This window comes from Anabas testudineus, chromosome 3, assembly GCF_900324465.2.
Source record: "Anabas testudineus chromosome 3, fAnaTes1.2, whole genome shotgun sequence".
In the NCBI taxonomy this organism is placed as follows: domain Eukaryota; kingdom Metazoa; phylum Chordata; class Actinopteri; order Anabantiformes; family Anabantidae; genus Anabas; species Anabas testudineus.
This window is the reverse complement of record NC_046612.1, coordinates 489,031-498,944: the sequence shown is the minus strand read 5'-3', so window position 1 is coordinate 498,944 and position 9,914 is coordinate 489,031. Positions and strand designations below refer to the sequence as shown.

General features: G+C 43.7%; 2 pseudogenes; one reads left to right on the top strand and one right to left on the bottom strand.

Moving 5' to 3' along the window:
• The first annotated feature begins 521 nt into the window (after nucleotides 1-521).
• Nucleotides 522-5,451, top strand: LOC113174559 (annotated as a pseudogene).
• Nucleotides 5,055-8,835, bottom strand: LOC113174959 (annotated as a pseudogene).
• Between the last annotated feature and the right edge of the window lie 1,079 nt (nucleotides 8,836-9,914).

Genomic DNA, 9,914 nt, shown 5'->3' with positions numbered 1-9,914 from the left:
TTTTACTTATATATGAAACATCTTCTTGATCATCTTTGGTAGGATTTTAAATGGGGGTACTTTCAAGTGTTCTTTTTATTGGAACAACTGCTGTAACTGACTGTAACTGTAATCTTTAATCTTTGAAATTATTAGTTCCTATATTTTTCCCAACATAAATTATTAAATAATTATTATTACATAAACACATTAGATGCTGGAAACGACAAACACACACACAACGAGCTTTTACGTTGAAGGTTAAAACACTGTTTCCGGCCTCTCTCAAGCGGTTTGACGCATTCGGCAGGGAGAGGGCGCGGTTTTGTGACGTCATTGTCGCGAGGGAGGTTTTTTTCATGGGGACTTTTAAAAAGATGAAAATCTGAATTATTATTATTATTATTATTATTAAATGGAAGAACAAATTAAACATGTTTAATCTTAATTTACTATATATTTCTCTGTAAAATTAAATCTTAAAACATAAAATAAAGTATTCACTGGTCAACAGCTGCAACTATATTTTAATTTAATCCCCAAAACAGGTTCCTGTTGTGAATTTCATTACAGCGACTGAAACCGCCATCCGAAACAACAACCTACCACTGGCAGAAGCAGAAGAACTTCGACTCAAAGTCTCTGCAGCTCTCTCCAGTGCACAACCACCAGATTCCAACCTCACCAAGGATGAGAGAATTGCGCTGACATCACTCAGCAGGGATGAGACTATTACCATCCTTCCTGCGGACAAAGGAAGATGCACTGTCATTCTGAATACAACAGACTATCATGCCAAGGTGATTTCGCTTCTGGAGGATAAGCACACATACGAAAAACTGAAAAGGGACCCCACCAGCAATTACAAGAAAAAGGTAATAGACTGCCTGAAACATCTGGAACTGGAAAATGCCATTGATAGGGGAACCTATTACAGGTTGTATACTGGGGAAGCCACTCCTTGCCTCTATGGCCTTCCCAAGATACACAAGGAAGGAGCCCCCCCTCAGACCTATAGTCAGCAGTATTAACTCGGTAACATACAACATTGCCAAATTCCTGGCCACAGTATTAGCCCCATTAGTTGGACACACGGACCACCACATCCACAACTCAGAGGACTTTATGGCAAAGGTCAGGGACCTGGAACTGGATACAGATGAAACCATGGTATCCTTTGCCGTTACGTCCCTCTTCACCAGCATCCCCACTGCGGATGCATTAATATCTGTGAAGAGAAGACTGGAAGAAGACAGCTCCCTCAGCACCAGAACCAACCTCGGCCCCGACCAGATCTGTTTGCTCCTGGACCTGTGTCTCAACACCACGTACTTCACATACAGAGGGGACTTCTACGAACAGAGACACAGCTGTGCCATGGGTTCCCCAGTGTCACCCATTGTAGCAAACCTATACATGGAAGAGGTGGAGAAGAAAGCTCTCAACTCCTTCCCAGGGACGACACCGACCCACTGGTTCAGATATGTGGATGACAACTGAGTGAAGATCAAGACCCAGGAGTTACAGTCTTTCACAGACCACATAAACTCAGTGGACACCAACATCAGTTTCACTAGAGAGGACACCAAAGATAACCGTTTGGCCTTCCTGGACATCATTGGGGCAGGCAGAAGACTGGAAATAGAGGTTTACAGAAAACCCACCCACACGGACCAGTACCTGTTGTTCAACTCACATCATCCATTACAACACAAAATAGGAGTCATCAGGACTTTGAACCACAGAGCTCAAAACATCCCCACCTCCATAGAAGCCCAAAAGAAAGAAGACAGTCATCTGAAGACAGCGCTCAGGACTTGTGGATATCCCAAGTGGGCCTTTAACAAGGCAGCAACCTGTTCCAGGAAAAGAACAAGGGAACAGTCGGAGTCCCAGGTCCTACGCAAAAACCTGGTCATACCTTACATGGCTGGGGTTTCAGAGAAGCTGAAGAGGATTTTCAGAAAACACAACATACCTGTCTACTTCAAACCCAACAACACACTTAGACAGAAACTTGTACATCCCAAAGACCGGACTCCAAAACACAAGATGAGCAATATAGTGTATGCGGTCCAATGCAGTGAGGAATGCCCTGAACTGTACATTGGAGAAACCAAACAGCCGCTACACAGGAGGATGGCACAGCACAGGAGGAGTAACACCTCAGGTCCCGAATCAGCTGTGTACCTTCATCTTAAGGATAAAGGACACTCATTTGAGGACTGTGACGTTAAAATATTGGACAAAGAGGACAAGTGGTTTGAGAGAGGGGTGAGGGAAGCCGTGCATGTGCAAATCAACACTCCCTCTCTCAACAGAGGTGGAGGACTTGGACACAACCTGTCGTCCATTTATCATGCTGCCCTTTCATTTATCCCCAAAAAGGCCAGAACCAGTTCACACCTGCACCAGGTTGGACACACTTAACGACCCATTTAGGTGTTAAGAGGGGTTGGGCTGAGGTGTGATCATTACATCCTTCACATCCCCCCCATCCTTTGTTTCACCTAACGAGCCTATTCAGGGCAAGGGGTGGAGTGAAACCAGCCTTGGAGCATAAATTTGCGGCCTCTAACCAACTATCTTCAGACTGAAGAAGCTACTTGGATGAGTAGCGAAACGTTTCAACTAACTAAAGGAAGTCCAGTTGCCATGACTCAACTTCCAGATAACTTCACCTGGACGACTGAGAATCTTCACCGACATATATTTTAAACTAAAGTTTCATAATTTCAGGTGCTAAATGGATCAAAAGTGAATAAAACGTTTTTGTACTGATGCACAGAATATTTTACTGGACAAACAGATTTGTATTAAATTTAGAGAATTGAATATAAATTTAATGTACAGGACACATTAGATTTATCTTCAAGACCACGCTCGTACTTAGACTGCTTCCTCCCCATAGATCATTCTGATTTAATTTCAGTAATTAATTCCTCTAAACCATCAACATGTCTCTTAGATTCCATCCCGACTAGACTCCTCAAGGATGTCTTACCTTTGATCAGCACGTCCATATTAGATCAGATCAATCTGTCTTTACAAATAGGCTACGTACCACAGGCTTTTAAGGTTGCTGTAGTCAAGCCCCTACTCAAAAAGCTACTCTGGACTCAGGGGTTATAGTGAATTATAGACCAATATCCAATCTGCCCTTTATCTCTAAAATCCTGGAAAAGATAGTTTCTAAAATTGTACGACCACCTGCGTAGCAATAACTTGTATGAAGATTTCCAGTCAGGATTTAGAGTACATCATAGTACAGAAACAGCACTGGTAAAGGTTACTAATGATCTTCTATTAGCATCAGACAGTGGTCTACTCTCTATACTCGTCTTGTTAGATCTTAGTGCTGCATTCGACACTATAGATCACAACATTTTATTACACAGACTGGAACATGTCTTTGGAATCAAAGGAACAGCACTAGAGTGGTTTAAATCGTATCTATCGAATAGATTTCAGTTTGTACACGTTAATGATGAGTCTTCCATGCACAGCAAAGTCAGCTACGGAGTTCCACAGGGATCTGTGCTTGGACCGATTCTTTTCACTTTATATATGTCCCCTTAGGCAATATTATTAGGAAACACAAATTTCCATTGTTATGCAGATGATACCCAGCTATACTGATCTATGAAACCAGGAGAAACTAATCAATTAGTCAAACTTCAAGCTGCTTAAAAGACATAAAGACCTGGATGACCTCCAATTTCCTTCTCCTAAATCCAGACAAGACAGAGGTTATACTGTTTGGGCCTAAAAATCTCAGAGACACTATGTCTAAACACATTCTCACCATTGATGACTTAGTTCTGGCCTCAAGTAATACTGTAAGAAATCTCAGAGTTATCTTTGATCAGGATATCTCCTTCACTTCATACATCAAAGAAATCTCTAGAACTGCCTTTTTTCACCTAAGAAACATTGCTAAAATTAGGAGCATCCTGTCCCAAAGTGATGCTGAAAAACTAGTCCATGCATTTGTTACTTCCAGACTCGACTATTGTAATTCATTATTAATAGGATGTTTCAATAACTCATTAAAGAGCCTCCAGTTAATCCAAAATGCTGCAGCCAGAGTTCTGACTGGAATTAGTAAGAGAGATCATATTTCTCCAACGTTAGCTTCTCTCCATTGGCTCCCTGTTAAATCCAGAATTGAATTTAAAATTCTTCTCCTCACTTATAAATCCCTTAATAATCAGGCTCCATCTTATCTTAAAGAACTCATAGTTCCATATCTTCCAAGCAGAACTCTCCGTTCTCAGACTGCCGGTTTACTTGTGGTTCCTAGAGTTTCCAAATGTAGAATGGGAGGCAGAGCCTTTAGCTACCAAGCCCCTCTCCTGTGGAACCAGCTCCCAGTTCAGGTTCTGGAGGCAGACAGCCTCTCCACATTTAAGACTAGACTTAAAACTTTCCTTTTTTATAAAGCTTATAGTTAGAGATGGATCAGGTGACTCTGAACCATCTCTTAGTTCTGCTGATATAGGTTATTCTGCTGGGGGACCTCTACTGATACACTGAGCTCCTCTCCTCTCTCCTTTCTCCTCTATCCATTCAAATGCCACCATTGCATGTCATTAACTTTGTGTCTTCTCTCTCCTGTAGTTGTGTTTCCTCCTCTCTGTCTCCCTCTCTCTGTACTTTTCTGCAGGTATCCTCGGCCTGGAGCTGTACATCTCCAGAATCCAGTTGACTTGTCCAATGTTCTTGATGCTTCTTGTTGTCTTTATTGCCTGCTGTTCTTTTCTCTCTTCTCTTTCCAATCACCCCAACCGGTCGAGGCAGATGGCCGCCCACTATGAGCCTGGTTCTGCTGGAGGTTTCTTCCTCTAAAGGGAGTTTTTCCTCTCCACTGTTGCCTAAAGCTTGCTCAAATGGGATTGTTGGGTTTTCTCTATAATTTTTTTGTATAAATATTCTCTGTAATTTCCTAAACGTTGAACACTGTAAAGTGCCTTGAGATAACTTCTGTTGTGAATTGGTGCTATACAAATAAAATTGAATTGAATTGAATTATGAATTTATTTCACATTCTGCTGACAAAGTATCTCAAACCCATGTGAAATCTTTTGAAAAAGCCCTTTTTAATGGAGATTGGACATTTTAAAGCACAGAGAAGCAGCATGTTTGTGTAGAAATCACAGACTGTATGTAAAGCAGTTTCATCTTTATCTACAGTCTGTGATATGAACATATTAAACACAAATTCTACTGTCACCGATTCGTTTGTTTGTTTTTTTTACTGAAGGCAGCAGCAGTAGGAACAATAAATAAGGACATTTCAGACACGGTTCCACTAGATCACTGTTGAAAAAATAGAAAACATCCAAAACTGTTCAGACGATAAAGCAGATTAATATTATTGATATAATGATGATATATTAAACACAGGTTTCCATCCAAACTTGGTCATGTGAGCGTTGTGCGTATGTTTGCTGTGAATGTTAGACCATGTGAGCTGCAGAAGCCTCCGCACAGTGCCCCCTCCACCCCAACAGGTGACCACAGGTAAATACAGGTGGGACAAACCAGAAGCTCAGCAGTCTCCCAGCAGACTGTCCGCTTGCAGCTCCAGCCAGCAGGAGGGGGCACTGGGGGAGGCAGGAGAATTGCAGATTGCATGGAGGCTCCCACAGCGACACTGTCACTGCCGCTTCAGTCCAGGTCCTGGACGCGACGGCAGATCTCAGATGTGAACTCTGAACACTTGGAGTTTCCTCCCAGGTCCTTCGTCAGCACCTGACACACAGAGATGACATCATCGTTGTTCAGTCCGATTAGATTCACCCAGTAACGAGATGTCAGTCAGTGTCTCAGAGCAAACCTGTCCTAACATTTTCGACCATGAGTCTCACCTTCTTTTCTCTGATGGTGTCAAAACAGGCTGTCTGGATCCTGTTGGCGTGCTCGTGGAGGCCCATGTGACGGAGCATCATGACGGCGCTAAGCAGCAGGGCAGTGGGGTTGGCCAGGTCCATGCCAGCGATGTCGGGGGCGGTGCCGTGCACCTGCAGGACAAACGCACACAAACACACTCTGGTTGGTTCTGGAAATACAGTACATGTAACGTGCTGTAAGGAAGTAATTATTCTGTAGGAGACCTGGGGTTGTGTTGTGTTGTTATTGAACATGGCCATTGCCAATAAAGTAGATTGAGTAGTTATAAAAAGTGTCTTTTCTAAAGTAACAAACGTGTCCCGAACCCACCACCAATGTCTCCACATCAAGCTTGTTTGTTTCTAACAGTAACAAGAGAAAAACAAACCGATTCAAATATGGCGACTCCGTTTGCCTCCGATGTTCCCGCTGGGAGTGACTCCGAGTCCTCCTATCAGACCGGCACACAGGTCACTGAAACACAGCAGGTTCAGCATTTTACTACATCTGCTGAAAACACTGACGAGATTTTACATAGACGGAAACAAAACTCACCTGAGAATGTCTCCGTACAAGTTGGGCATGACCAGTACGTCGAACTGGGTCGGATCCTGAACCATCTGAAAGAGCAGAACATCAGGAGGTAAAACTTCAGTGTTCAGAGGACAAAGGTCAGATGTCTGTAAACCACGATGTTGGTCTTAGTTCAACAAACACAACACGGATCCTCAGACCAGTTTCTGCAGTCCACTTCCAAAAGGGTCTAGTTGTTGTGGTTCTGGTTTTCAAGTTCTTGTTTTGCTGAATGATTCAGACAAGTGGAGTGTACTGCTGTGCTGCAGTATACCGTAGTGTACTGTAGTGTGCTGCAGTATACCGTAGTGTACTGTAGTGTGCTGCAGTATACCGTAGTGTACTGCTGTGCTGCAGTATACCGTAGTGTACTGCTGTGCTGCAGTATACCGTAGTGTACTGCTGTGCTGCAGTATACCGTAGTGTACTGCACTGTGCTGCAGTATGCTGTAGTGTACTACACTGTGCTGTAGTGTGCTGCAGTATACCGTAGTGTACTGTAGTGTGCTGCAGTATACCGTAGTGTACTGTAGTGTGCTGCAGTATACCGTAGTGTACTGCTGTGCTGCAGTATACCGTAGTGTACTGCTGTGCTGCAGTATGCCGTAGTGTACTGCTGTGCTGCAGTATACCGTAGTGTACTGCTGTGCTGCAGTATGCCGTAGTGTACTGCACTGTGCTGCAGTATGCCGTAGTGTACTACACTGTGCTGTAGTGTGCTGCAGTATACCGTAGTGTACTGCTGTGCTGCAGTATACCGTAGTGTACTGTAGTGTGCTGCAGTATACCGTAGTGTACTGTAGTATACCGTAGTGTACTGCACTGTGCTGCAGTATACCGTAGTGTACTGGAGTATACCGTAGTGTACTACACTGTGCTGCAGTATGCCGTAGTGTACTGCACTGTGCTGTAGTGTACTGTAGTATACCGTAGTGTACTGCACTGCGCTGTAGTGTACTGTAGTATACCGTAGTGTACTGCACTGCGCTGTAGTGTACTGTAGTATACCGTAGTGTACTGCACTGTGCTGCAGTATACCGTAGTGTACTGGAGTATACCGTAGTGTACTGCACTGTGCTGCAGTATGCCGTAGTGTACTGCACTGTGCTGTAGTGTACTGTAGTATACCGTAGTGTACTGCACTGCGCTGTAGTGTACTGTAGTATACCGTAGTGTACTGCACTGTGCTGCAGTATACCGTAGTGTACTGCACTGTGCTGCAGTATGCCATAGTGTACTGCACTGTGCTGTAGTGTGCTGCAGTATACCGTAGTGTACTGTAGTGTGCTGCAGTAAACCGTAGTGTACTGCACTGCGCTGTAGTGTACTGCAGTATACCGTAGTGTACTACACTGTGCTGTAGTGTGCTGCAGTATACCGTAGTGTACTGCACTGTGCTGCAGTATGCCGTAGTGTACTACACTGTGCTGTAGTGTGCTGCAGTATACCGTAGTGTACTGTAGTGTGCTGTAGTGTGCTGTCGTATACAGTAGTGTACTGTCGTATACCGTAGTGTACTGTAGTGTGCCGTAGTGTACTGTAGTATTCCGTAGTGTACTGTACTGTAGTGTGCCGTAGTGTACTGCTCTGTACTGTAGTATACCATAGTGTACTGCACTGTGCTGTTGTGTGCCGTAGTGTACTGTAGTATACTGTAGTGTACTGTAGTATTCCGTAGCGTACTGCTCTGTACTGTCGTGTGCCGTAGTGTACTGCACTGTACTGTCGTGTGCCGTAGTGTACTGCACTGTACTGTAGTATACCTTAGTGTACTGCAGTGTTTCATGAACTCACATTGAGGCAAACAGTGTCGAGGTACATCTCAGTGAACTTGACGTCTTTGTAGTTTTCAGCCACTTCCCGACATTTTCTCAGGAACAACCCATCTGACATTCTCCTGCACACAATGACATAGCAGCAACAAACGTATTTTTATTTCTGTGTGAAACTGAACGTCAGTTCATAATATCAATAAAAAAAATAAACAAGCAAAAATGACAGAACTGAGTCTTTGAGAGCAACACACACTCCTGCTGTCTAAAATACGTCCTGCTGTTTCTAACAGCTGAGACAACTTAAATGCTGAATTTCTAAAACATGCTCTGGTGAAATTAACCCTAACCTATTACTATTACTGTTCATTTGCGCTCCATCACACAGATGTGTCATCAGTTTATACAAAAACACCGTTGATATGTTCCAGAAAACCCAGAATCCTTTGCGCTGAGCGACTCACATGATGTTGGCTTTGTGGACGGCTGTCACACTGCTTCTTTGGTTGTTCCTGGCATATTCAAAGGCGTACTCCGCGATGCGTCTGCTGGCGTTCTCTGTGATCAGTTTGATGCTCTGGACAACGCCGTCCACAATCTGCAACAGGAAAAAGACCACTCAAACCACACGTGCCTGCTTTAAAACTAGCTTGTCTCACAGACAGTGTGGACATGTCCTTGGAGACAGAACGGTCTCTCTGCTCCAGCAGTTTTTAATTCCCATACTCTGCTGTTCACCACAGGCTGATCGCATCACAACAGCTTTAAACATTTACTGACTGATGAACATTACTGTTAAATCTGACCTCAGCCCTCTGGATCTTCTACCCAGCTCTTCGTGCAGACACTCGTCTCTCAACCTGACCACTGCAGAGTTCTACTGATCGGACGACCAGCTGCACAATCAGAACCCCACGTGATCCAAACTGCAGCAATACGTCTCATGTTTGATCAGGACACAAATCACCACAGTTCACGTCTCTGCTCCGACTTCCTGTAGCTGCTGCCTCAGGTTCAAGTCTCGGACTCTCACCTACAGAGTGGTCACCTCACAGCACCTTCCTACCTAAACTTCCTGATCCAGGTCAGACCCTCTCTCATGCTGAACCACCAGTGAACAGTCTGGTCACTGGAGCACACAAAGAAAAGTGGTCCCACAATGGTGGAACAAGCTCCTGACTCTGCAGCTTCACTACCAACATTCAAAACACTGATGAAGTCAAAACTCGACAGCAGCTTCCTGTGCATGACTCTTAAATGGGGTTTGTGGGTTTTCTATCTAATTCTACCTTTCTACTAAAGGTCTTAAACCTTAAACACTGTAAGGTGCCTTGAGATGACTTCTGCTGTTATTTGGTGCTATACAAAGAAAACTAAATTTAATTGAAATTGAATTAGGAAACAAACATTTCTTCTCGTGTGACTCTGCTTCTAATGTCTCTAAGTTAAATCACTGTGGAAAAAAATGGATGCAAACATGATCTCTGTGATGATGCAGATGTAAATATGTCCACATTTACGACATGATGCAAGCAGCTAATTAATGATTATGGTCACTGATTCAGATTTGTGTGATCAGAAATAATAATGACATGTCATGATGAAGACACTGCTCCCCTTCAGCGTCAGACATGGAGCTGTTATATAGCTGAAAACTAATCACCAGATTTCTACTGTTGAGCTCAAGATCGTGGCGTC